At 42.3% G+C, this 27,003-nt stretch overlaps 1 protein-coding gene across 8 annotated transcripts in view; it reads left to right on the forward strand.

Moving 5' to 3' along the window:
* SORBS3 (sorbin and SH3 domain containing 3) overlaps nucleotides 1-27,003 on the forward strand; it is a 293,967-nt gene that overhangs the window by 42,979 nt on the left and 223,985 nt on the right. The window contains exon 1 of one of the 8 annotated variants that reach the window (XM_069214032.1): nucleotides 7,006-7,287. The exons of the other annotated variants lie outside the window; for them this stretch is intronic. The gene's annotated coding sequence lies outside the window, so the exon portion shown is untranslated. Of the gene's footprint in view, nucleotides 1-7,005; nucleotides 7,288-27,003 lie in introns of those variants that run through there. 8 annotated transcript variants of the gene reach the window in all.

The following is a 27,003-nucleotide window of genomic DNA, read 5'->3' on the forward strand; positions in this document are numbered from 1 at the left end:
AAGGCTGCAGCAACAGTGGCATGCAGGATTGACATCATGGTGGACTGCTCTAAAAAGGACTTGAGCTAGTTTGTAGTTTTCCAATTTAATATTGCAAGGGATATGTACTTTTATGTCTGAATGTTTGTTCTGGAGAACATGGTGATGATAGTATTATGAACCAGGATTTATCAAGCTCTTGTGTTTCTTTTTCTTAGTTGTGGAGTGCTTTGTGAAATGACATGAAATGGGCATTTATTTCAACTATACTGGATGCAGTATGGTAGTTGATGTTGAGGACAGTTTGTGTTTTCTGGAATGGCTGTTGTTCAGGCACCAAAGGTTCCCCTGGAGAGGTCAGCTGAGAATTCTAAGAAAGATTTACAGGAAGTCTTAGTTGACAATTTGTGCAAAGGCTTTCAGAGCGTACGCAGAAAATGATGAAGGGTATAGTCTGGTGATAAGATTGTTATAAGTCATGGGCTTCAGTACACACACAACAGAGCACTACTTCCTTGAGAGTCCAGTTCGTCAGAGAGGAGCATTTTGCCAGCTCGGTCCTGCAGGACTTTTTAATCTGAGCCAGTTCACAGATCCACCGCCTTGGGAGGTACTGCTATGGTATCTATTCACAAGGCAAGGAATCTGTGGTTTGAAGTATTCATCAGAACAAGTTACTTACCTTCAGTACGATCTTTATGGTGGATACTGTAACCTAAGCTTCCTTACTGGCCCTCCAACCTCCCGTTCTGTGAACTGGACTCTTCTCCATTTAAAATTAGCCCAATCTAGATATATGCACTCTGGTCATACCAATTTCCCGGTGGGGTCTACATCTCAGGGTACGGAAAGCTAGAAAGCAAATAATGTCAGCATGCATGGGTGGCACAAATAAGTACCTCCGCTTGTCACTTTTTGGGTGGAATAACATCATTGCCACCTAGTGGCATACAGGAGAACTGCTTTGAAAATGTTTGGATTCTGTCTGTCACCTAGGGATTATTCACAATGTGGGGATTCTGCAGTTAGTTAGAGTATCTACCAGAAAGATTGTTGTCCTTTAGGAATAAAAACAGATGTACCAATGTGATTCCAGAAATCACATTTCATTGCAGGACACTTCTGGTGCTATAGAATGAGGGGGGTGAGAGGTAACAGATTGTGCCATTTTTCTAATCTGTTCTAACTGTTCATTTCATCAAGGAGAGACTGTTAATGAATGGGCAAAACAATGTCATTTTGAGTGCTGGGGAGATCAATGGTGAAGTGCAAGCATAAGTGTGTATTACTGATAATTTTAAGAGCGTTGATGAGACCATTATGTTCCGCCCTTTTGCATTGCTGATATTTATGGTAGGGTCCTTAAAATACTGGCAGATTCCAGTTCGTCACTCACTATTCTTCTGGATAATTATTTTAACTATCACTGGGGAAACAAAAAAATTGAGCCTAATAATATTAGGGCATTAGCATTTTAGGGCAGTGCAATACAAATGATTTGGTTCTTTGTCGTTCCCATTAGTCAAATTCTAGGAAATAGTTATATCGCAAAACAAGGTCAATGTATGTTTGGTGGTTTCTTGGATGAGTGTATGTGAATCTGGAGTTGACTGTGCTCTCAATAATTTGAAAAGAGTTTTAGAAATGATTTGGGTACAGTTTTTGTCTTTTTTTTTAGTTAATTGACTTTAATGCCGCATAACAATGTCATACAACATACAACACCAAGCCCATATCGCAGATATTGGTGTGCAGAAGTTTACATTGACCTAAGTACAGAATAATATCATGGCTGGTGTGATAATACAGTGGTGATAGCTAATCCAGAGGTCAATTATTCCTGCGTATTCAGTCCAAGTACCCCTCAGCCGTAAGTGGCACGAGAGCCCAGTAATCCTTCGGGCGGGAGGCCCTAGGGAGCTCCTGACATAGGCCTCCAATTGGACCATACAATAGGTAGTTTCTCTGTACCAGTGGGTTAGCGTGGGACTGGTTTTCCCCCCCGAATGGATAGCAATCCTCCTCTTTGCCAGCAACAGAGCCACTGCTTCCAGCTTGCGGTTCGCTGACCACAGAGGTCCAACATACCCCAGCAGGCGTGCGAGGGTCGCACGGCTCAGATTCCTCAGTGACCTTGGTGAGTGCTACCTTGGTGAGTGCCAATGTAACCAATTCCCAATACTTCTGAATGTTAGCACACCTCACGCAAGATGTGTAAAGTCCGCCCGTAGTGCCCCGCTTCTGTTACAATTATCACCGTGCCGAAGCTTGTGCCTGGCCAGTTGCATTGGTGTGTAGTACGTCTGTTGAAGGAACTTAAAGTGGGTGATATGCAAATTGCCATTAGTCTGCCCGTCAGAGCGCAACAGTATGATCATCCCTGTTGTAATCAAATGACACCAGGAACAAGATGTCCTTAAGCAAGTAACCTTTATTGGAGCACTCACACACGCTCCTAACGAACAAAACGCTTCTGATCGTAAGCCGACAGAAAACGTTCCATTCACAAGATTCTAAAATCTAAATTCACTATTACACATCTCCTTCTTTTCAAACAAACAAGATGAAATAAACAAGTGAATAAAACCAAACAAATAAAAAATAAAAACTGCCTTAAACTTTGTAATATACGTTCTTAAAAACTCGTAATATAATTTTTTTTTTTTTTTTTTTTTTAAACCCTAAATAAAAGTTGTCTAATACATTAAGTAATCATTGTATTTGTTTGGCAATTTTTTATGTCTGCTGGCCCTGACACCAAACTCATTCATATTAACATTTGAAGAACTATATTCTTCACGATGACCCAACAAAGTATTGTCGGTATAACCTGTTCTACTGTTTGAATAAGCCTTGAATGATTCACACCCAAAATCAGGATCAGATAGATGACTTAACTTGTGACAGCCTTCAAAGTTTACACGTGCTAATCTGGAACAATGCCACCATGAACCATTACTCAACATAGCTGAAGACCTCCCAACCCTAATAACTTTCCAAGGTTTTGAATACTTTGATTCTCCCTTTCTGACATGTGTGGGAAGCTTGATCTTAACCCAATCATCAACATTTAAACTTAGACTCCTTTGTCCATTTTCCTTGCAATTATTTTTGTTCCTAAACTCAACATTCACCTTGGCCTCATTGTATATCCTATTCATATCATAAATCTGTACATTGTTTTGCAACCAAGATGGATTTAGACCTAGTCTTGGTTTCCTTCCTTTCAACATCAAAAACGGTGAAAATGTAGTTAAAGAATGAGGTGTACAGTGATAAGACCAAATCATTTGTGCAACATGTTCCTTAACATTAATCTTAGCATTTAGAGCCAGTTGCACTGCCTCTACTAAAGTTCTATTGAATCTTTCAACTAAACCGTTCATATTGGGTGCATATAAAGCAGTTCGTTTATGTTTAACCCCTAAATTAGACAAGAAATCTTGTAATTTAGAAGAAGTAAACTGTGTACCATTGTCAGTAGTGATACTATCAGGATAACCTTCTTTTCTGAAACAATTGTTTAGAAACTCAATTACCTCATCAGTACTGGGTCGCTCAATCAACTTATACTCAACCCATTTGGAGAAATAATCAATAATAACCAATATATACACTTTTTCCAAACTAATACCTTCATAAGGACCAAGTAAATCCATAGCTAAATCCTTCCATGGTTGTTCTGGAAAAGGTAATACATTAACCTCAGTTTTCTGTGTCTTCAAAACTTTATCAGAATCCTGACACAACAAACAATTCTTAATGAAAACAACTACCTCTGAATCCATGTACGGCCACCAAAACTGATCTCTCAATTTTTTAATAGTTCCAGATTGTCCTAAATGTCCAATATGAGCTATAGAAATCAACTTTCTTCTTATTTCTGTAGGAGGTACAAAACATTCACCCTTAAGTAACAAATCATTTTCTATGGACAATTCATTTCTAACTTTCCAGAAAACTTGTAAATCCTTTGTTAAAGATTTCTCTTGTGGCCAACCTTTTATGATAAAACCCTTCACAATTCCAAGAACTTCATCTTTGTCATATGCTGAAACCCATTCTTTTTCTGAAATTACTTCACAAATTGACACTACTGCATCTCTCACACTTGCAACAACACATTCTTCAATCACTTCAGAATCTGTAGACATTTCCTTACTGCCAGATAATCTCGAAAAACAATCCGCTCTGGTATTCCGTGTACCTGGCAAATAAGACACAGTAAAATTGTATTCATACAATTTTGCTAAAATACGTATGAGTCTTGAAGACGCTCTACCCATGCCATTTTTAGATAATAAAGAAATCAGTGGTTTATGATCAGTTCTCAATTTGAAATGTTTCCCCCATATATATATTTTAAAGTGTTCAACGGACCACGCACAGGCAAGTGCCTCACGTTCAATAGTTGAATACCTACACTCAGCTTCAGACAATGCCCTAGAACCAAAAGCAATGGTTTGTTCAACATTCCCTTTGACTTGAGTTAATACTGCTCCTAATCCTGTTGAACTTGCATCCACAGTAATAACATTTACTGCATCACCAGAATATGGAGAAAGTGGTTTCGAATTTACAATAGACTTCTTTAACTTGTTGAAAGCATCAACCTGATCATTAGACCACCTAAATGTTTCATTTTTCTTAAGTAATACACGTAAAGGCATAGCTAAATCGCTAAAATTTTTGACAAATTTAGCATAGTACTCACATAGGCCTAAAAAGGAATGAACCTGGTCTTTGTTTCTGGGTTCCTCAATGTTTTGTATCACCTGTAGAGAATTCTTAATAGGTGTGATACCTTTTCCTGAAATAGAATGACCTAAATAGTCTATTTCATTAGTTAACAATGTACACTTGTCGAATTGAATCGTCATACCCCTATCACTAAGGATTGACAACACCTTGTCCAACTTCGTATAGTGTTCCTCTTTTGTAGCTGTGTAGATCAAAATATCATCCTGAAAAGCAATGACATTCCCAACATCCTTAAATACACAATGCATCAATTTTTGAAAAACAGAAGCAGCTGATGCCAAACCAAAAGGCATGCGTTTATATTGAAAAGCACCATCTGGAGTAATAAAAGTGGTAATGCAACGAGATTCGGGAGTTAACTCTACTTGGTGGTATGCTGCCTTCAGATCAATCTTTGAAAAAAATTTAGAACCCTCTAACTTTGTGAAAAGCTCTTGAATGCGTGGAAGTGGAAAACAATCCACCAAAATTTGCTTGTTCACAGATCTTAAATCAGCACACAAACGCAAATCTCCTGATTTTTTCCGCACCAGAACAATTGGTGAAACCCATTCTGCAGCATCAACAGGCTCAATAATATCCTCCTTACACATTCTGACTAACATCTCAGATAACTCCTTACTGACCGAAAGTGGAACATGCCTTAATTTGTGTTTGATAGGAACAGCATTTTTTTTAAGTTGAATGTGATGTGAAAATCCTGTCACCTTACCTAACTCTTTGCTAAACAAATTTTTAAATTTGTCTAATAACAACTCCAACTTATCTGTACTTGTGTTCAAAACTTGGACAGACTGTATATTATCAGACAGATACACTGGGTTCTTGGCATTTGGATTGAGCACCATTCCCATTTTCTTTTGATGACGCCAACCAATAACATGTAACCCATCAATGGCAACATATACTTTTCCAATAATTGACCTGTTTAAAAATTTGATATCCGCTATGAAAAATCCAAGCATATCAATCTCTTTGCCCCCAAAACCATATACTTTGACATCATTTGGTTCTAACTTTTTATCATCCCAGTTTTCATTAAAAAACTGATCTGATAAGATAGTATATGGTGATCCAGAATCTGCCAAAACTTTCACATTCAATCCATCAATGACGATTTCACAATCAGGTGGAATATAGGGTTCTTTGTCAATTTTAGTGCAGTTAATACCCTTCCTGGTCTTTTCTGTATCAAACTTATTTGTGCATGAAACCTTTTCCTTAAGACTGAGAACGAAATGATCTTCCATCTCGTTATCACACTTTGATTCCTCCAGCGTGGATATTCTTCTGTTGGCTACCGATCTGCAAACATTGCCAAAATGACCAATCTTCTTGCACTTGAAACATTCTTTGCCTTTGGCTGGGCAAAACTTGAATTGAGATGCATGTGTTTTGGAACCACACTTATCACAAAATGTCTTACTAACATTGTATCCTGAAATTTGTTTGTTAATACTGACTTGTTTTCCTTTAGAAAATTTTCCTTTGTTACTAGCCTCATATTTCTCTGTATCATTTAAAGCTACAGCTGCAATCTCTTTGTTAATGTCATCCACATTAATGGCTTTGAAAGATTTTATTGTACATTCAACACTCTTAGCCGTGTCAATTGCTTCTCTCAAAGTGGGATTGCGTTGTCTAAGCAATTGTTCCTGAATCTTTTTATTCGAACAGAAAATAATTAACTGATCTCTAATATAAATATCCGCTGTTTCTCCAAATTCACAGTCTGCAGCCAAAATTCGTAAAGCAGAAATATAGGAGTCAACTGACTCATTAAGTTGTTGATGACGTGTGAAAAACTTATACCTTTCCATAACAATGTGTGGTTCCTCTGAAAACCTTTTTTTAAACCTATCTACAGCTTCTGAAAAACAGTCATAATCTCTAGCGTCTGTGCCAGATGGTGGTAAAACTGGAGGTAGATGCTCAAAGATGTCTTCAGCTTCCAAGCCAATTAAGTTGAGTAGTAACGCTTTTTTTCTGTGTGATTCAAAAGTATCTCCATTAATTGCCAACATGTAGTTTTTAAAATGTCTGAACCATTTTTCCCATTTCATAGTAGCCTCATTAGCAGAGTTTAAAAATGGCGGAGGAGGATTACCACAAATGTTATTCATTATGACTGAATAGTCAAGGATAGAAAATATAAATGAGAGTTTTTCTTCTTGTTTTATTTTTAAACTGCGATAATGTGCCTTTAAATTCACTTTGAAATTGCAAAAAAAAAAAAAAAAAACTTGTTAACCTAAGATGGCCGCCGATTCATGACGTTGTTCTCTTACTAATCTTTCATACGAACAACACTGTCTCTAAGATGGCTGCCAAACAACTGCCAATTCTGAGAAATAGTATGCAGTTCAGTCAAAAATAAAAAATAAAAAAAAATGTTCTGCCTCACCACTTCCAGTTCCTGAAAGTTTTGAATCTATCCTCCTAGAAATCCAACATCACCGGAATGCAGGAACACTCCTAAACACTCCTAAACCGTCTCCGTCTGCCATCTACAAATTGCTGAATATTGTGAAAATCCTCGAGTCTGTGGTGAGTGCTCCTGGTTTTTAAATCGTCGCCAAAATGTTGTAATCAAATGACACCAGGAACAAGATGTCCTTAAGCAAGTAACCTTTATTGGAGCACTCACACACGCTCCTAACGAACAAAACGCTTCTGATCGTAAGCCGACAGAAAACGTTCCATTCACAAGATTCTAAAATCTAAATTCACTATTACAATCCCGCCTTGGTGAGCGGGGATTCTAGTACTGCATCCCGCGTGTCCGGTGAGCGGGGATTCTAGTACTGCATTCCGCGTGTCCGGTGAGCGGTGTCCGGTGAGCGGGATTCTAGTACTGCATTCCGCTTGTCAAGTGAGGTGCTATCGGGCCTGCACAGCTCCACTTCCCCTGCTCCATATAAGCCGGTAACCAGACCGGTACAGGTCGTGCCTGTGAGCACCAATTGCAGAGCGCCAGAGGGGGGACCTGCAGAAAGTTTGAGAAGTGCGTTTTCAAAGCCGCCTGCCTGCAATTGTAGACATTGAAAGTGCTTGGGGGGATGGGGGGTCCCGACTTCGTTGTGGCAGTGCAGGAAATTCTATAAAACAGCCGTCGGGAAACACATCTCCCATTGATCTAAGACCGGCATCCTTAAGGAGAGTCATGGCCCTCGGTGCTTGCGTGACGGACAGATTAGGGTGGTGTACCAACGGTGATGGAGGAACGTACCAGTGTGCCGAGCCCCAGTAGTCTGCCAGGCACTCAGGGCCATATTTATTATTTTTTAGCGCCGCAGTTGCGCTGCTTTTTGACGCAAAAGCGGCGCAAATTTACAGACTACAAGTGTATTTTGTAAATTTACGCCGTTTTTGCGCAAAAAAATGACGCAAATGCGGCGCTAAAAAAGTATAACTATGGGCCTGAGAGTGCTAATACTACCACCCGCCTATACAGGATTAGTGAGGATAGCAGTATTGGATAAGCAGCATCTGCCAGATGTGGCATGAAGCATTCAGGATGTGTCCAGTAGCATGCATGGTGCGCTTGCATGCACAGATAATAAAGGTGAAAGTCGGGAGCATTAAATCCACCCTGCTCATATGAAAGTGTGAGCTGACTCCTCCCTATCCGTGGTTGTTTGCCCGCCCAGGTTAATGCTGTCAACAGCGAGCGTAGTGTCTTAAAAAAGGCTTAAGTGAGGGGGATTTGAATATTAATAAACATTGAAAGAACTTGAGATAATTTGATCATCGTCATGACCGCAATATGGTCAGCCTGGGAAAAAGAGACACGGAACCAATGCTGCACCCACTCTTCCAATTTCGACATCCCTCTATCATACATAGGACGGATCACTGGTTCTGGGTCTCTCTGCACGAGACACCAAGATACGGCACTGGGTCTGTGCACCACTGCAGTGGGAACTTTTAGGGGAACATCTCAGTGGCAACCGTAAGCAGTAGCACATATGAATTCTCCCAATTGATACTGATGCCGGACATCCATTCGAATCGCACATATTTGCAAAGGAGAGTAGCTAGGTAGGTCTCTGGGTCCCTCACATACAGTACCATATCGTTGGCATACAATGATATCGCCAACAGGCATGATCGAAATTTAAGGGATGCTGCAGCATGTCGCTGCCGTATGACACAGGCAAGAGGCTCCAGGGCCAGAGCTGTGATAGGGGACATCCTTGACGAGTACCCCTACACACCAGAAAGGGATCGAAGATAGATCCATTGACATGCACCCTGGCGACCAGGTCAGTGTACAACAGCTGGATCCAACTGAGGAACCCAGTGGGGACACCCATCCTCTGTAAGGTGGTAAACATGTAGGGCCAAGCAAGAGAATCAAATGCCGTGGCAGCATCTAAGAGGATTGAAGCTGCTTTCATAGAGGTATCTAAGTGGTGCAACAGTGCAAAGAGGGTCTGAGGGTTCTGGGTGGTGCAACCTTGTCAGCCCTATTGGTGTCTGCAGGACCCAGGGCCTACGCCTGAGAGATCACTACTTGTCAATGACCTAGGGGCTGGTCATTTGAAACCGTCATTCTTGTTAGATACTTCAGTCACCTTAGCAGTGGCTTGAAACAGCAAGATGAGGACTGAATCACCGCAGAATAGGCCTATTGAAATGTTTTTACCTCTCGGACAATTCCTTGTCGCTCAGACTGTTCATTCTGCTGTGCATTTTGTTTTTGCGCCTCACACTTTTGGATACATGCCCAATGACCTAGGAAAGGCACAGGAGGTCAGTCACATTTACTACATTGTAACTGCTGCCCTCCAGAGCCTGCACCCTTGAACCTCCATTTCTAGAAGCTCAGACTCATTCTAAGAGTGTGGGTGCTAACGATGACCTCGCTACAAGAAGCAGCAGATCAGTCTACAGAGAACATTTTGCAGCATCAAGAACATGTGCAGTATGGCATTGCTTACGGAGACAGCAAGTGTAGAACAGCATGGTGCGTGGGGGGGGTGTCTGTCAAGACCATATTACAAAAACCACAATGTGATGGGAAGAGGTGGTTTAAAGGTAAGACGGGCAGCATGCTGTATTGTTTTTACACACTTACATTAAACACATACCTACAATTTAAGAATGCTGATTTCAAGTGATTTACCCTGAGACTAATGATGTTTGGCAATGATTATGCCCTGGTCTCTGGATTATAAGCACCCCAATCACTGGGCCACATTTCCCTCTCCAGGTACAGTAACGTCCAAGGACCCTACTGTCTATCTTTTGGCAAAGTAATGAGTAGTGGGAGTCCAAATCTGCAGAACAATGTGAAAACCTGCACAAATATCTTCACTCTTGATGGAAAATATGTCTGACTGGTGAAAAGAATCCTTGTTTCTTAAACCAGTGCCAAAAATAACGAAAAGAGTGCCTCAGACTTCACTCTCTATCATTTCTGCGTGTTTAGAAGGTATGCAATTGAAACACATAATACAATTATTCCCCATGTGCATCTTTATGTTAAGCTACAATTTGTCCTGAAGTGCAGGGCTCATTTGCCCTTAATCATCCGCAACTCCCCTATCTCTCCTCGCAAGACTTACTGTGGCCTGATGCCGGGGTATCAACACCCGACTCACCTTTTTTCTGCTCACCTTTTATATGTTTGGATATCTAACAGCCGATGTGGGCCTAGAGTCACCTGATGTCCTGGTGAAGGTGGCCTCAACCTCAGTGAGGGGGAGTTCAGAATACATCCTGCTGGACAAGCAAGGAATCCCCTGCTTGGTGTATGAGTCAGTTTATGAGGATGCATGCCACTGTAATTTGGGTGATGCTTTTTCTTCCATCCTTAAAATGACTATTCTGTCTCAGTTCTTCTTCTTATCACATTAGTTGTTGTGGTGTAGTGACTCTGGTTTTGTGGTTTCCCTGCACAGGCTTTCTACTGCTTAAACCAGCCTACGACTCAGATGAGCTGTTTATAAAAATATTGCATAACCCAGTCAGTGCCTATAGGTTTGCAAGTCTGTATCAGTAGCTTCCACCGTGCCTTGCGTCCTTAGCCCCAGTTATCCCCCCTTCCTTTCTAATGTTTGTTCATATTTTCTCTCTGTTTAAAAATTCTGGCAGAGAAAAGTGCAGGTAATTTCCATACTTCAGATTATCTGTGGAATATTTGCAAAATATGTAAAATTTGTAGAAATCTGCAGGCACCAAGAAAACTGCATTGTCTACAGAAAAATATGTGCCACGGATTACGAAGATCTCTGGTCTGTAGTAACATGTATATGTTTTGGCTTACTTTAGAAAGCCACTATTAGAGCCTTCAACAAAGAGTTCCTCAACCTTTTTTCAGCAACTCCTCAGCGCACGCAGGAAGTGTACTAGTTCGTTCCCTGGTATTATGTTCAAAACTTTTGCCCAGTCATTGCAAGATGAGCTGTGTTCCCTTTAACAAATTCTGTAATTCAATTTACAATTATATATATATCTATACACACACACACACACACACACACACACACACAAAACTGACTATAAATTGTGTCATTTTATTTTAGGTAATTCTTCCAAACCTTATGTACAGTTGGTAGTTTTCAGAAGTCTGACCCCCTTCTTTGTTAATGAACATAGTTTAGCAAAGTAAAAGATTTTAGGCCTTGTAAGCGGAGAGGGAATGGCCTTACATTTTTTTTAAGTCTGTTATACCACTGGCTGCCAAGTCTGTGTGGTGTTAGTGTGCGTTGACCGTGAAGATAGTGGTTTTGTGGTGCTAAAGCAATTATCCCTTCGATGGCTATTCCCTTAAATTTCTCTTGACTTCAGTGCCACTGGAATTATCTAATGCCTCAGTATTTTCTGCATTATTATGCATTTGCATACATGCCACTAGACCCGATCCATGCGGGAGACTCACAGTTTTTTTAAAAGCCGAACTTTTTAGCTGTCTTCTGCCTGGAATTGCCTCTGCTTCAACAAAAGTCAAAGGGGAAAATATATTCTCCCGATTTTTTTTCAAAATCTCCCACTTCCCTGTTCTAAAATGTTGGCATGCATGAATGCGCCACATAATCATCTGCTTCATAATTTGCAGATTTTAGAAAAATAGTGTTTTTAGCTCAGACAGATCAAAAGTTACAAAAAATGTGTGACATGTGTAGTGGAAGGCGCTTCATTAAGGGTGACTGGTCACATTTTAGTTGCTTATTTGCTGTATTTGGGTGTTAGATTGGTGCTGATGAAATATTTGCCCAAACAGTGCGTGTCAGAAGTAGAAAACATTGAAGTAACACTATCCCAAAAGTGCCACATAACTTCCCTTTTCTTGCCGCACAATTATATTCGACCCTGGTGACTAGTTTGGCCCGCCCCTGCTGCAGAATTCTAGAGGCCCTGCCTTGCATCTCTCTGTCATGTTCGTTCCCTTCTTGTCTTGTTCCCCTCCTCTCTTGTTTTCATACCTTGCTGCCCCCCTCTCAACCTTCCCAGACACGTCTTTTCACTCCTAATATGTTATGTTTATGCTACCCCTGTGATAAAACTGTATTGCCCTCCAGGCAGAACATGGAAAAGAAAATGTATTCAGGGTTTTCTCCTGCATTTCTTTAAGCGCCCTTGGATTTCCTGTCACTTGGGAAGAGTGCAGACAGATGTCTCACTTCCAGGCTTCAAAGACTTGTAGGTGGCAGAAGGCCCACCCCTGTTTATCAAACGTGCGGAAGGACACTGTGAGGAAGCCGCCTCACTGCAGAGAGCACTTTTCCACGTAGAGTGGTTTACACTCTTTACATCTGTCCAAAGCTCAGGAAATCGAGACAAGTTCACAAACCAGTGGCGGTGTCCGTAAATGCTCGAATCTGTCTGACAGAGGGGGGCCTGGACTAGGACCCCGTCTTGTTGCCATGGAGTAGATGACTCCGTGCAATCTTGGGCACCAGCTTCCAGTGCTGTGCTTCGTTGTTTTCGGGTGCTGTCCTCTTAGCATGAGCCAAGACTACAAACCCCAGAATGCAGTGTTGATAAAGAGAAGCCCTAATCTGGTAAATACTGTCTATGCTGATATGGGGCGGTGTAGGAACCTTTCCTTTGGGGGATTCGTCTGTATTTACCAAAGCAGCCGTTTCCTATTCACGGAAGAAATGACTCGAGCTTGGTCACGTGAGGCGTTAGTGCCATTGACGCAGTTAGTGCAGTGCCCATGGGCACTGCGGTGTACAGGTATTCTTGCGCGGTCCATTCACTGTTACGACAACATTAAGGCTTCTCTATGCCCACTTTATACCCCAGTGCTCTCTCTCCCCTTCTCTCCCTGCTTCCTGCGATCTAGGACACAGTCACTGGTCCCCAATTCTGGCCCTATGACTGCCTGTCCTATCCAGGCCCTGCCTCCTGACTGCTCCTCTGAGACCCAGCTCCCCTCATAGCCCCCTCTGACCCAGTTCCTCCTTCTCTGTCTGACTGCACGAAACTCCATGCCCAAAAGGGATTGTGTGCAAAGGGCTGCCCTCTTGGCAGGCGCCTGCGTGCGCTTGCCAGCAGTTCCAGTCGGGATGCCAAACAGGGCATCAGGGTGGGAGCCGGTAAGGGCACAAATGAAAGAATGCAGCTTTGACCACATCATTTCCATGTGGGATGAACAGCAGTTGATCAGTAAAGGAGGCCACGAGCCAGGCAGGAGAGCAAGAATTTTGTAGTTTACTCTAACCTTAACTGGCAACCACATGAATACCTTCTCAGATAACCTTGATTTACATCTATCGCGTGCTTTCTCTCCTTCAGGCTATCGAGTGGGTCCTCCCTTACCTGCCATCCTCTGCTGCCTTACTCTTAGTTTTCATCTCTACTCGAAGTTGCATGCCCGCTTGTCTTTTCTCTCCTATGCTCTTCTGCAGATGTCCTCATCTAATTCTATAGACCACGTCCTCTGCCTTCTTTTGAAACAGGCAAACCATATCCCTGCAACCTAATCTTTTCTAGTTCATCTCTTCATCCCACCAATCGTTTGCTTGAACTCACATAGCCGTCCTAATGGTGGCAGATAACTCTATCACTTAACTTGCCACTGAAAACTGAAGTGCATGTGATGATTACCAGAGAGTGCACAACCAAACCTAATAACCACTGGGTTAGCCACCAGCGTAGGGTTCCAGAGTAGCCTGCTACTCTCTGTAAAGCTCTTCAGTGCCGCCTCAGGGGTAGTAAGAGCTATGTAATTTAATTACAATAAAATACAATAGCCAGTGCGAAGGGTTTCATGGGTCATGCCTAGTCTGTGTCAGGAAGTGAGCTAGAGGTTCTGCTTACCCTATAATGTGGCCCAGATGTGGTATTTGAAATCCTCTATCACTAGGCTCCCTGCGGAGGTGTAAAGGGTAGTGGTAATCGGGGAGCGTTGGCGCAGTTTGGACTGAAGTTGCGAATGCCGAGGGTGTGCCGTGTGGCAGGATGTTGGCACTGAACTGCAGTTCCCGGCAGGCCTCAAACTTCTATGTGTCTTAGTGAGATAGCGGCCATCTCGGATTGTCGGATATAACTTTCCTCATGGTTCACAGCATCCTTTGTTAGACAAGAGTAGTATAATGTTGCTGCAGCCAGGACATCTCTCCGTGTATTCTGATTTTCCCCACAAAGACTCGTTGCCTTTTTTTCTAAAGTACTGTATGACAGGACAATTTGACTAGAGAGAAGTTTCCTGAAGTTGAATTATTGATGAGCTTGAAATTTAAACCATACTTTCGACCATTAATTTGAATTGATAAGACTGGGGTTATATTGTACTGTTGTTGCCCTGTTAGGTAACAGGGAGGACTTATACAACTGAAAAATGTATATGTATTAGGAATGTCCTGTATAAGGTGTTAGAGTTTTAGCAAGCATATGCAATTGCTGAGATAAGGAAGTAACATTTTATTAACAGTTGTCATTCTGAAATTCTACAGGAGTCAAGTAGAAACTATAACTCACATCCCACAAAAAGACTGAGTGGTGACAAAGCTTGAGGTAGTTACTCAAAGCACAGGGATACATTTTAGAATATGAGCATGTTCTAGGACTTCTTTGTGGTATCTTTTGGGGTTTCAGCAATAACCATCCTATATTGAAGAACATAGAGTTGGGTACACTAAACTAGTGCTCAGTTATATCCATTCACAAGTACAGATATATTTAATTTCGAGAAGCCTCACTGTATCTTTTTGTCTTTTATGTATTCACTACATTCTGCTGATTTCATTGTCCGGCCAATAACGAGGCAAAAGTGATAGAGCCCTATGTCTCCGTTATCTTCATTATTCCATTCCACTTCTCCATTTCTATCACTTGCTCTCATATTTCTGTGTACGTGGTCACTAGTGTTGGTTTTGAGATACTGGATTGAACATCGCTCCTGTGGAATCCCGTGCACAAGATTAGGGCAACCTGACAATGTTTAATGTGAGAAAGAGGAAGACAGAGTGAGACTCTCAATGTAGAATTGAATTGATCTAGACTGTGAATAAAGCGGATTACTGAGCCAGACACAGAATGGAGAGGAAAGAAAATGCCAGGAAAGGGGAAAGCAGATAGAGGAGTGATCCAGACTGGAAATGCAGAGTGAGAGTGTGTACTCTGATATAAATAGAGCGTGGAGGTGAGTAGCAGCGGGAGGAAGAGTCTATGTAAGGAACGAGATGGAGAAACAGGTTGAGGATGATTAACGGAGGCGTTGGTGCTACCCCTAGTAGTAATGTACAAAGTACTCCTGACTCTAGTACCTCTGTGGGAAGTACTCCAGTGACTAGCTTTATTATTGCTTAAAACTGGACCTACTTTTTTGTAAGGTCACTACCACTGCAGGTACCTCTACTGATTAAATTAGTGCTGAATATACAGGGAGTGCAGAATTATTAGGCAAGTTGTATTTTTGAGGATTAATTTTATTATTGAACAACAACCATGTTCTCAATGAACCCAAAAAACTCATTAATATCAAAGCTGAATATTTTTGGAAGTAGTTTTTAGTTTGTTTTTAGTTTTAGCTATGTTAGGGGGATATCTGTGTGTGCAGGTGACTATTACTGTGCATAATTATTAGGCAACTTAACAAAAAAAAATATATACCCATTTCAATTATTTATTATTACCAGTGAAACCAATATAACATCTCAACATTCACAAATATACATTTCTGACATTCAAAAACAAAACAAAAACAAATCAGTGACCAATATAGCCACCTTTCTTTGCAAGGACACTCAAAAGCCTGCCATGCATGGATTCTGTCAGTGTTTTGATCTGTTCACCATCAACATTGCGTGCAGCAGCAACCACAGCCTCCCAGACACTGTTCAGAGAGGTGTACTGTTTTCCCTCCTTGTAAATCTCACATTTGATGATGGACCACAGGTTCTCAATGGGGTTCAGATCAGGTGAACAAGGAGGCCATGTCATTAGATTTCCTTCTTTTATACCCTTTCTTGCCAGCCACGCTGTGGAGTACTTGGACGCGTGTGATGAAGCATTGTCCTGCATGAGAATCATGTTTTTCTTGAAGGATGCAGACTTCTTCCTGTGCCACTGCTTGAAGAAGGTGTCTTCCAGGAACTGGCAGTAGGACTGGGAGTTGAGCTTGACTCCATCCTCAACCCGAAAAGGCCCCACAAGCTCATCTTTGATGATACCAGCCCAAACCAGTACTCCACCTCCACCTTGATGGCGTCTGAGTCGGACTGGAGCTCTCTGCCCTTTACCAATCCAGCCCCGGGCTCATCCATCTGGCCCATCAAGACTCACTCTCATTTCATCAGTCCATAAAACCTTAGAAAAATCAGTCTTGAGATATTTCTTGGCCCAGTCTTGACGTTTCAGCTTGTGTGTCTTGTTCAGTGGTGGTCGTCTTTCAGCCTTTCTTACCTTGGCTATGTCTCTGAGTATTGCACACCTTGTGCTTTTGGGCACTCCAGTGATGTTGCAGCTCTGAAATATGGCCAAACTGGTGGCAAGTGGCATCGTGGCAGCTGCACGCTTGACTTTTCTCAGTTCATGGGCAGTTATTTTGCGCCTTGGTTTTTCCACACGCTTCTTGCGACCCTGTTGACTATTTTGAATGAAACGCTTGATTGTTCGATGATCACGCTTCAGAAGCTTTGCAATTTTAAGAGTGCTGCATCCCTCTGCAAGATATCTCACTATTTTTGACTTTTCTGAGCCTGTCAAGTCCTTCTTTTGACCCATTTTGCCAAAGGAAAGGAAGTTGCCTAATAATTATGCACACCTGATATAGGGTGTTGATGTCATTAGACCACACCCCTTCTCATTACAGAGATGCACATCACCTAATATGCTTAATTGGTAGTAGGCTTTCGAGCCTATACAGCTTGGAGTAAGACAACATGCATAAAGAGGATGATGTGGTCAAAATACTCATTTGCCTAATAATTCTGCACTCCCTGTACTACCCTTGTACATACTACTACTATAACTGGCAGTGATTTTCTAGTGCTACGACCTTATCAGAAATTACTACTACTGCTGGTGGGGCTGTAACTGGTAATACAACTAGCTTTTAACCCATCATGCTTTATTATGTTCCCTTTTGGGGACTTTAAATTGTTTTTTTTTTTAAAGTAGCTCCACAAGTAAGCAACACAACTATTGTTACTAAATGGGACTTACAGTTAGTGAGCATGAACTCAATGACTAGACCCAATACCAGAACAACAAACTAGAGACTGAGATCGATTAGAGACTGAGTAACTTGTGCGGTGAGAGAAAAATTAGCCTGTGACCGGAGAAAGAGAAGAGGATGAGAAAGACAGCAAAATCAAAGTGATTTGGTCAATTTCCTAACCATGAGCCCATGATCATTGACCTGTACCTTTCAGTGTTCTTAACCAGTTGAAAGCAATAGAAGAATGAGGGATGAAACACTAAAAATCAGCCAGAAAGTTGGACAACATAACATAACTTATGGCAGAAGAAAAAGTCACATCCTGACCCGCCATTACTCTTCTAAAAACACTGAAACAGCATGAAGATTAGCCAATAAACTGTGTTAACTTAGTTAAAGAGAACTACGAAAAATAAATGGTGACCTAGGCCTTCCTAGCAGTAGAAAAAAATATATTTTTCTGTCACAGATTGCCTATGCAGTGTTACTCACCTTAGGAGATGTGGAAGTATATGTTTCAAAGTTAGGCTGTATCAGCATTCTGCCCGGGTCCGTTGGTTTGTAGGGGTTTTATAGTGATTTTCTACCCATTTTTTAGCCATAAAGTTATTTTTGGTTGGTTGAGTATCTAGATACTTTGCTCCAGCTTTACTAAAACTTTACGCTGCCGCAAAGCGAGGCAAATCGAAAGCGATGAAAAGTCTCTTAAGAGTGTTTACCATGAAAAAGGGCCTTTTTCTCAGCACAGAAAACCCTTTTACACTGCATTGCGTCAAGAGGGCTTTACTCTGGTGTACCTTTGGCAGAAATGCTCAAATACCAGCAGGTTTTGACTCCAAGACGAAAATATCCACACTACACTCTGTCTCAAAAACTACTGCCTTGTTGAAGCAGGTGTTAACAAGGGGAATGTTTTTCCAGTCAGAGGAGTGCACAAAAGGGAATACTGTGGGGGTGAAAACAGTGTCAAAGAACATTGTTGCACATTATTCCCTTTTAGAAAGTGGAAAACTCTGAACTGGGACAACTTCCAAACTTGTACCGTGAGGTAGTGGTAATGAGGTTTTTGTGCCCAAGTACATCACGGTTCCCAGAATGAGGACTAAGTTGTCAACTTAACTTTGGCTCTCAGACCTTTTAAAACGCATTCCCATTGGTCATCTGATTTTCCAGTTCCTCAGTGGTTTCATACAGTCATTCAATTTTCCTGCCTTTCTCTCATTCAGGCTCATAATCTTCAAACAAAGCTGCCTATTTTGTCCTCACTTGTGTCTTTCTTGCGTTTGTATGCTTAAATCTAAAAGCACGTGGCCGTAATGTTCAAAGTAAAATTATGAGTCCAGAATGCAAAGTTCTTAGTAAGCCACCCTGTGAAGGCTGACGGCTCCCACGTGAAAAGGGTCACATAGCATCTGTCTGGGAGACGTCCAATCCCTGTGTCAGTGAAAGGTTTGGGCTTGTACGGTGCACTCAAATGGTCAAGGGACGTTTTTAGACCCATCACCACAAAAAATTGTTATTAACCACTAGCTTACTATGAGGTTCAGTACCTGTCTATATTTATCTATCTATACATACACACACACAAATATATATATAATATATATATATATATCTATATCTATATATATACATCTATCTCCATCCTGGGTCTTTAAACCGGGGGGTGGGCGGGACCCAAGTGATCCCACTGGTGGTTCCAGGCTCAAAAGACACATTATGCAGATAACAGTGCTTTGTTTTAAGCAGAAACAATGTATTGCATTTTTAGGGTCGAACGCAAAGCGCTCTGTCCCTAGTGTAATCTCTTTGTGGGCTTTTAACCACACCCATGTCAAGCCCATCAGTTTGGTTGTTTCCTGGGCTTGCCTTCTGAAATTAGCTTGATTTAATTAGTGAAAGGCCTGCATATGTCATGCCTTTTCTAGTGTTTAGCCCGCCTCAAGCGCACCGGTTAACTACTGAAAACATACGACGCTCCATGTTTTCCGTTTGGTTTCTGCACTACTTTTTCTCTTTAGTTCAAAGGCAGCGCAATCTCACTAAGCAGTAGTAGAACGCTTTGCATGAAATCTACCCTATTACATGGATATTTGCACTTTTGCCAGTTACATGGATAATTGCACTTTTGCCCATACGTTTCACTGTGAGCGAACTTCTGTTTCCTTTTGTGTGTTTGCTTTGCGCTCGTCAGCTCGCTTATGTGAAACTGTTTTACTTTTCAGTTTATGTGACAAGAAAAGTCAGGTTAGGAGTTTACAATGCTAATAGCTTTAACTTGAGCAAACGTGAGACCCATTGCATTGCAAATGCTTGTAAAAGGTAATATAAATTAAATGCAATGTTTAAATGAGTCTAGATAGATTTAAACACTGCCATCTTAATAGAATAATTGTGAAAAATTCTAGGGGACCCGATGATTTTTATTTTTTCACGAGGGACACACAGCACTAAACAGTTTGAAAACCACTGATATATATATATATATATATATATATATATATATATATATATATATATATATATATATAATTGTAAGAGATAAGATACATTCTGAACCCGATAGTAAGCCAGTGGTTAATAACGTCTTCCAAGTAAAATTGCATTAAGCCTCCACACTTCAGCCTTAGGCTCCTCTCATATCACGTTCGGTAGTAAATTCTCTATTTCTAAGTTTGTGCAGCCCTCACCACAGTAATAATAAATAAAGAAAGCAGGGCCAAATGCTGTTTATTTAAAGTCACATTTACCAATCTTACTTGTCAATCAATCGATTCATTGTTTTTGTAGGGTTCTAAATGGAAGCTCGAGACTTCCTTGAATAACAAAATATTTCTAACAGCATCCAAGTATAATTATTCATGACCAGCACCAAGGGCGTTTATATGTCAAAGATAGCAACATGACCAAAACAAACAGGATGGATTAAGATAGACTGAAATAAATATTTACAGCATAAATATTGTGCTAGTAGAGACAGTGGCCCTCTGAATGCTGTGCACGGGGTATCATTGTGCACAGATCCGGCTATTACAATACAATACAATACTCCCACAGTACTTTACTACCATCGGACCTCTAGTTCCCCAAATAGAGGTAAGTGGGGGATATATGGTCTAGTGCAGAGATCTTCAAACCTGAGATGGATCCTCTTGGGGGCCTGAATTGACCTCAAGGGTGCTTAGGCACTGGCCTACAGGTGGGTCAAAGCTGAAAACACTGCTGTGTTTTTAGTGAAAAACATAATGTGGCTGCAGTCGCTCTGTTATCAGCCATTAGTAACACCCATTTTCACTCTTGTCCTGGCTAGGAATAGACGTCAAAGTGGGAGGAGGCTTAAATAACCTCCAAAGTCCCTCCCCCAAATTATCGATTAATGATCACACTATGGATACTTTTACACTTTGGGAAGACCGGGCGGCCTGTAGTGTGTTGCCAATCAAGTATTTGATTAGATTTTTAAATAGGATAAGTGACTGCAACTGCAGTTTTTGGATTGTAAAAAGTCAATTTTGCAGCATAATTGTGAAAAATAAATAATTTGTTAATGGGGTTCTGCTCTTGCTGCATCTTTAATCCAGTCTGGGTATGTGGGTGGCCTCCATTGTTTCCATCTCCGCAAGATATCTTGCCTACCTCTAGTGCTGTATCAGACTATCTTCTTATATGCCGAGTTATTCCGGGTATCTCAGCAGTATCATATAAGAAGACCAATTAAGGAGAAATGTTCAAGGATAAAGCATTGGTAGGATTCATTATGTTATGTTGTATTGTGCACTATCACCTGGGAGGGTATCCTGGCGCTGAGCAGGTGTAAGTCTAGCCACAGCTCTGGCCTAGTGGGATTACATGAAATGCCAGGTTTGTATGCGGGATTTGTGCAAGTAGGAGTCTGGACCAGCAGAGGTGTCTGGAAGGTTTGTGAAAGCAGATTCGATGGTTGAGGCAAATGTAGTGCTTTGAAACTGAGGGTGAGGCACTTGAATTGTGCTCATGTGTGAATGGGGAGCCAATTGAGCTCCTTCTACATCCGTACTAAGTATTGCCAAAAAAATTGCAGTGATATATAGGACCAAATTATAAATGTGGGAAACAGAATATATCTCTGCCGGGATCGCTGCTTCGCCAGTGACGCTTTTACTTATGACATTTAAACTGCATTTCAGCATGGCACGTGCACCATGACATTCGGTGTATTTAGTGTTTGGGAAATGCGCGTATTTTTGCTCACATTACTGTCTGAATAAAGCTAAAAGTATAATGTTATAGTTCCCTGACAGTTTCAGAAGCATTGTTTGTTTTTTGTTCTTAGCTTCCAAGAAAGACGTCTAGGCCCGTATTTATACTTTTTTTGCGCCGCATTTGCGCCGCTTTTTTGACGCAAAACGGCGCAAACCTACAAAATACAATGGTATTTTGCAAGTTTGCGACGTTTTTGCGTCAAAAAACGACGCAAATGCGGCGCAAAAAAAGTATAAATACGGGCCCTAGTGTTTGCTGATGACAAGATGTTGTTCCAGTAACATGTCGTACAAATAAATGACTACCTGCATTTTCAGCAAGTAGCGTGCGACTGTATTTGACGTGTACTAAAATCACAATCATTAGCAAATATGAGACATTCCAGAGGCTGTGCTGACAGTTTTAACACTCCCCTGTGACCTTTGCCACGGTCCTGCTAACCCTAGCTCGTGCTGGCAGTAGCGTGCGTCCCTCCCTCCCCTGTGCGTCCTGAGTCTCAGCTGAGCCGACCTTGAGCAATGTCTGCTCGAGGTCAGAAGCCGCAGATGTGTTCATTCAGGGTGGGCCTGGCCCTGAATCACAGCCCTTGCGTCACTCGCCGCCCTCCTCCATTCCTTTATCGGACCTCCGTCACCCGTGTCATAGGTTACTGCCGCCTTATGCCCCAACCCCCCGGAAAACGGCCGATTTCTGGTAGATGTAGTTTTGTCTACTTTCACTGAAGATTTGAAAAGTTTCTCTGAATCTGCCCTCTCTTTTCTCTCACGGTGTTGCTCCGTCAGCCCCCTCCTTTTACATTTACTATTACTGGGACCTATTCCTGATTATTATGTACGTTTGTTTTGCACAATCACTTTTGGTGACCCCCTTCCGTACCCCTTTTAATTACGCACAAGCTTCTTACACTCACGAGTTTCTAAAATGTTTCACTCTTTTTAAACAAGATTCTTTTTTTATTAAGTATTTTCTCTGTTTACCTTGTAATATCACTAGAGTCAACGTGCTGTTCTCTGCTCAGTGTGTTTTGTATAAACAGCGTTGGGCTATGTACGTCCTGTATAAAACTGCAGAAATTAACATAGGAAATATATTGCCACTGCTTCGTTTGTGGCAGTGCTTGCAGGTGGTGGGCAGTGGCACTCATTTTTGGGCAGGTGGATTTTCATTCATTGCAAAAACAACAAGTGATGGACGGAATGCTGAACATTGTCAAACATTCACCCCCAGTCACAGATCTGGGTTTAATCCATCGTTTTTTTGCTGCCCATGCCATTCCAGTTTGGACCCAGCCATATGCAAATCAGTCTTGACCCTGTTCCCCATGGGAACAGTCCAGCCCGAACTGCTAGGCCAGGTCTTCCCTGGACTGGAAACAAGCATCCTGGGACCGGTTTCGGAGTTTCACCCCTCATCAGCCAGGCTAGCTTGAATCCAGTGGCATGGGAAGACGCCCTCCTCCATTCCTTTATCGGACCTCCGTCACCCGTGTCATAGGTTACTGCTGCCTTATGCCCCAACCCCCACGGAAAACGGCCGATTTCTGGTAGATGTAGTTTTGTCTACTTTCACTGAAGATTTGAAAAGTTTCTCTGAATCTGCCCTCTCTTTTCTCTCACGGTGTTGCTCCGTCAGCCCCCTCCTTTTACATTTACTATTACTGGGACCTATTCCTGATTATTATGTACGTTTGTGTTGCACAATCACTTTTGGTGACCCCTTTTAATTACGCGCAAGCTTCTTACACTCACGAGTTTCTAAAATGTTTCACTCTTTTTAAACAAGATTCTTTTTTTATTAATTATTTTCTCTGTTTACCTTGTATTATCACAAGAGTCAACGTGCTATTATCTGCTCTTGTTTGTATAAACAGCGTTGGGCTATGTACGTCCTGTATAAAATTGCAGAAATTAACATAGGAAATATATTGCCACTGCTTCGTTTGTGCCAGTGCTTGCAGGTGGTGGGCAGTGGCACTCATTTTTGGGCAGGTGGACTTTCATTCATTATCAGACTGACTGTCACCCAAAGCAAGAGAGAGGATGGCCGAAAAGGAAGAAATGAGGAAAAGAAAGAGAGAAAAACTGTTACAAGGGGATAAAAACGGGATTAAACAAGCATTGGCAAAACCAGTAGGTCCGGCCAACACAAGAGCTATTGGCTGGACAATGTGTTTTTGCCGTGTTGTACACTAGAGTGGAGTAGGACGAGTAGAATGTTGTAAAGGGGAGTAGAGTTCAGTCGTTCAGTGTTGTAGAGTGGAGTGGTGCAGAGTGGAGTGATGTAGAGTGGATTAAGGTGGTCTGATGGATTGGATTGGGGTAGAGTGATGTGGATTGGATTGGGTAGAGTTGGGTGGATTGGAGTTGGTCAACTGGATGGGTAGATTGGAGTGGGGTGGATTGAAATGGGGTGAGGCGGAGTGGGGTGGACTGGAATGGGGTAGATTAGACTAGATTGGGGTGGGTGGATTGCATTGTAGTGTAGTGATAGGACTGGGATGGGGTGGATTGATTTGTGGTAGGGTGGATTGTACTAAAGTGGGGTGCTTTGGGCTAGAGTAGGGTGAATTGAATTGGAGTGCATTGGAGTGGGGTGGGCTGGATGGATTGGGGTGTAGTGGACTGAACTGGGGCAGGTGGATTGAATTGGGGTAGAGTGGGGTGGGTTGAAGTAGATTGAAGTGGGGTGGATTGGATTGGAGAGGGGTGGATTGGGGTCGGAAGGACTGGATCGGTGTGAGTTGGATTGGAGTGGGGTAGATTGAATAGGACTATTGGATTGGTGTGTTGGATTGAAGTGGGGTGAATTGTGGTGGAAGTGGATGGGGTGAAATGGAATGGACTGGGGCAGATTGGATTGTTTTGGATTGGAGTAGGGCAAATTGTTTTGGATTGCAAGGAGGTAGGTTGTTTTTGATAGGAATTGGGCAGACTGGAGTGGGACTGATTGGAGTGGAGCAGCTTGTTTTCGATCGAAGTGGGGCAGATTAGAATGGTGCAGATTGTTTTGAATTTGAGTGGAGCAGATTTTTTTAGATTGGAGTGGGGCAAAATGTTTTGGATTGGAGTAGGGCACAATATTTTGGATTGAAGTGGGGCAGACTAGAGTGCGGATGATTGTTTTGGATTGGAATGGTGTGGATTGCCGTGGTGATTGGTGTGAGGTTGATTGAATTGGATTGGGATAGATTGGAGTGGGGCAGATTGGAGTTGGGCAGATTGTGGTTGGTCAGCTTATTTTGGATTGGATTGGGGCAGATTGTTCTCTGTTGGAGTGCGGCAGGTTGTTTTGTATTGGAGTGGTGCATATTGTTTGGGATTGGTGTGGGGCACATTACTTTGAATTGGAGTGGGGCAGATTGCTTTGGATTAGCGTGAGGTGAGGTGTATTTGATTGGGGTGAGGTGGACTAAATTGGATTGGGGTAAATTGGAGTGGGGTGGATTTGAGTGGGGCAGATTGGTGTGGGGCAGATTGTTTTAGATTGGAGTGAGACGGATTGGAGTGGGTCAGATTGTTTTGGCTTGGAGTGGGTCAGATTGTTTTGACTTGGAGTGGGCGGATTGTTTTAGGTTGGAGTGGGGCAGGTTGTTTTACATTGGAGTGGGGCAGATTGTTTTGTATTGGAGGGGTGCATATTGTTTTGGATTGGAGTGGGGCACATTACTTTGGATTTGAGTGGGGCAGATTGTTTTGGATTGAAGTGGGGTGGGGTGTATTTGATTGGGGGTGAGGTGGACTAAATTGGATTTAGGTAGATTGGAGTGGGGCGGAGTGGAGTGAGACTGATTGGTTTGGGGCAAATTGTTTAGGAGTGGAGCAGATTATTTTGGATTTGAGTGGGGCAGATTGTTTTGGATTTGAGTGGGGCACATTACTTTGGATTGGAGTGCAGCAGATTTAAGTGGGACAGACTAGAGTGGGGCTTATTGTTTTGGACTGGAGTGGGCTGGATTTGATTGGGGTGAGGTAGACTGAATTGGAGTGGGGCGGATTGGAGTGGGGCGGATTATTTTGGAATGGAGTGTGGCAGGTTGGAGAGGGGCAGATTGGAGAGGAGCAGATTGTTTTAGATTGGAGTGGGGCAGGTTGTTTTGGATTGGAGTAGTGCATATTGATTAGGATTAGAGTGGAGCACATTGTTTAGGATTGGAGTGGGGCAGATTTTGGTGTGGGGCACATTGTTTTGGATTGAAGTGGGGCATATTGGAGTGGGGCAGACTGGAACAGGAGAGATTGTTATGGATTGAAGGGAGACAGATTGTTTTGGACTGAAGTGGTGTATATTCTTTGGGATTGGAGTGGGGCACATTGTTTTGGATTGGGGCAGATTGTTTTGGATTGGAGTGGGACAGGTTGGAATAGGGGAGATTGTTTTGGATTGGAGTGGGGCAGATTGGAATGGGACAGATCAGTGTGGGGCAGATTATTTTGTATTGGAGTTGGAACACTTTGGAGATTGGAGTGAGGCAGATTGTTTTGGATTGAAGTGTGGCAGATTGTTTCGGATTGGAGTGGGGCAGATTGATTTGGATTGGAGTGGGACAGATTGGAGTGGGGCAGATTGTTTTGGATTGGAGTGGGGCAGATTGCTTTGGATTGGTTTTGGGCAGATTGTTTGAGATTGGAGTGGGACATGTTGGAGTGGGCCACATTGTTTTGGATTGGAGTGGGGCTGATTGTTTTGGATTTTAGTGGAGCCGATTGTTTTTGATTGGAATGGGCCACATTACTTAGGATTGATATGGGCAGATTTAAGTGGGACAGGCTGGAGTGGGGCTTATTGTTTTGGATTGGAGTCGGTGGGTTTAATTGGGGTGAGGTGGACTGAATTGGATTGGGGCAGAATGGAGAGGGGCAGATTGGTTTGGATTGGAGTAGGGTGGATTGTTTTGGATTGGTGTGGGGCAGTGTGTTTTGAATTTGAGTGGTACAGATTGGAGTGAGGCATATTGTTTTTGATTAGAATGCGGGAGATTGCTTTGGATTGTAGTGTAGCAGATTGCGGTGAGGCAGATTGTTTGGGATTGGAGTGGGGCAGATTGTGGTGGGGCAGATGGGGGTGGAGTGGGCTGAGAAGATTGGAATGTGTTGGATTGGTGCATCAGTTCCTGATTGGCCACCAAAGCACATGGCTTAGATTCCTTACATTATTCTCTGGTTTTGAAATGTGGATATATAATGATTGGTGAGTTAGGCCGCAGGCTCAGCTCTGATGGCCCACTTAGAACAGGGGGTGGGAGGATGTACTGGAGAAGATGCAGATATGACAGTCATGTACAGGCCCATGAGTACCTATAAGCAGTCAACCTTACTCACAGGAACTCTTTGCTCCCATCTTGTGACAACCACTCAGATGCCCCAGCTGCATACACCTACGCCATTTTGAGGTGGGAAGCCATGGGA

Source organism: Pleurodeles waltl, chromosome 11 (assembly GCF_031143425.1).
Source record: "Pleurodeles waltl isolate 20211129_DDA chromosome 11, aPleWal1.hap1.20221129, whole genome shotgun sequence".
In the NCBI taxonomy this organism is placed as follows: Eukaryota; Metazoa; Chordata; class Amphibia; order Caudata; family Salamandridae; genus Pleurodeles; species Pleurodeles waltl.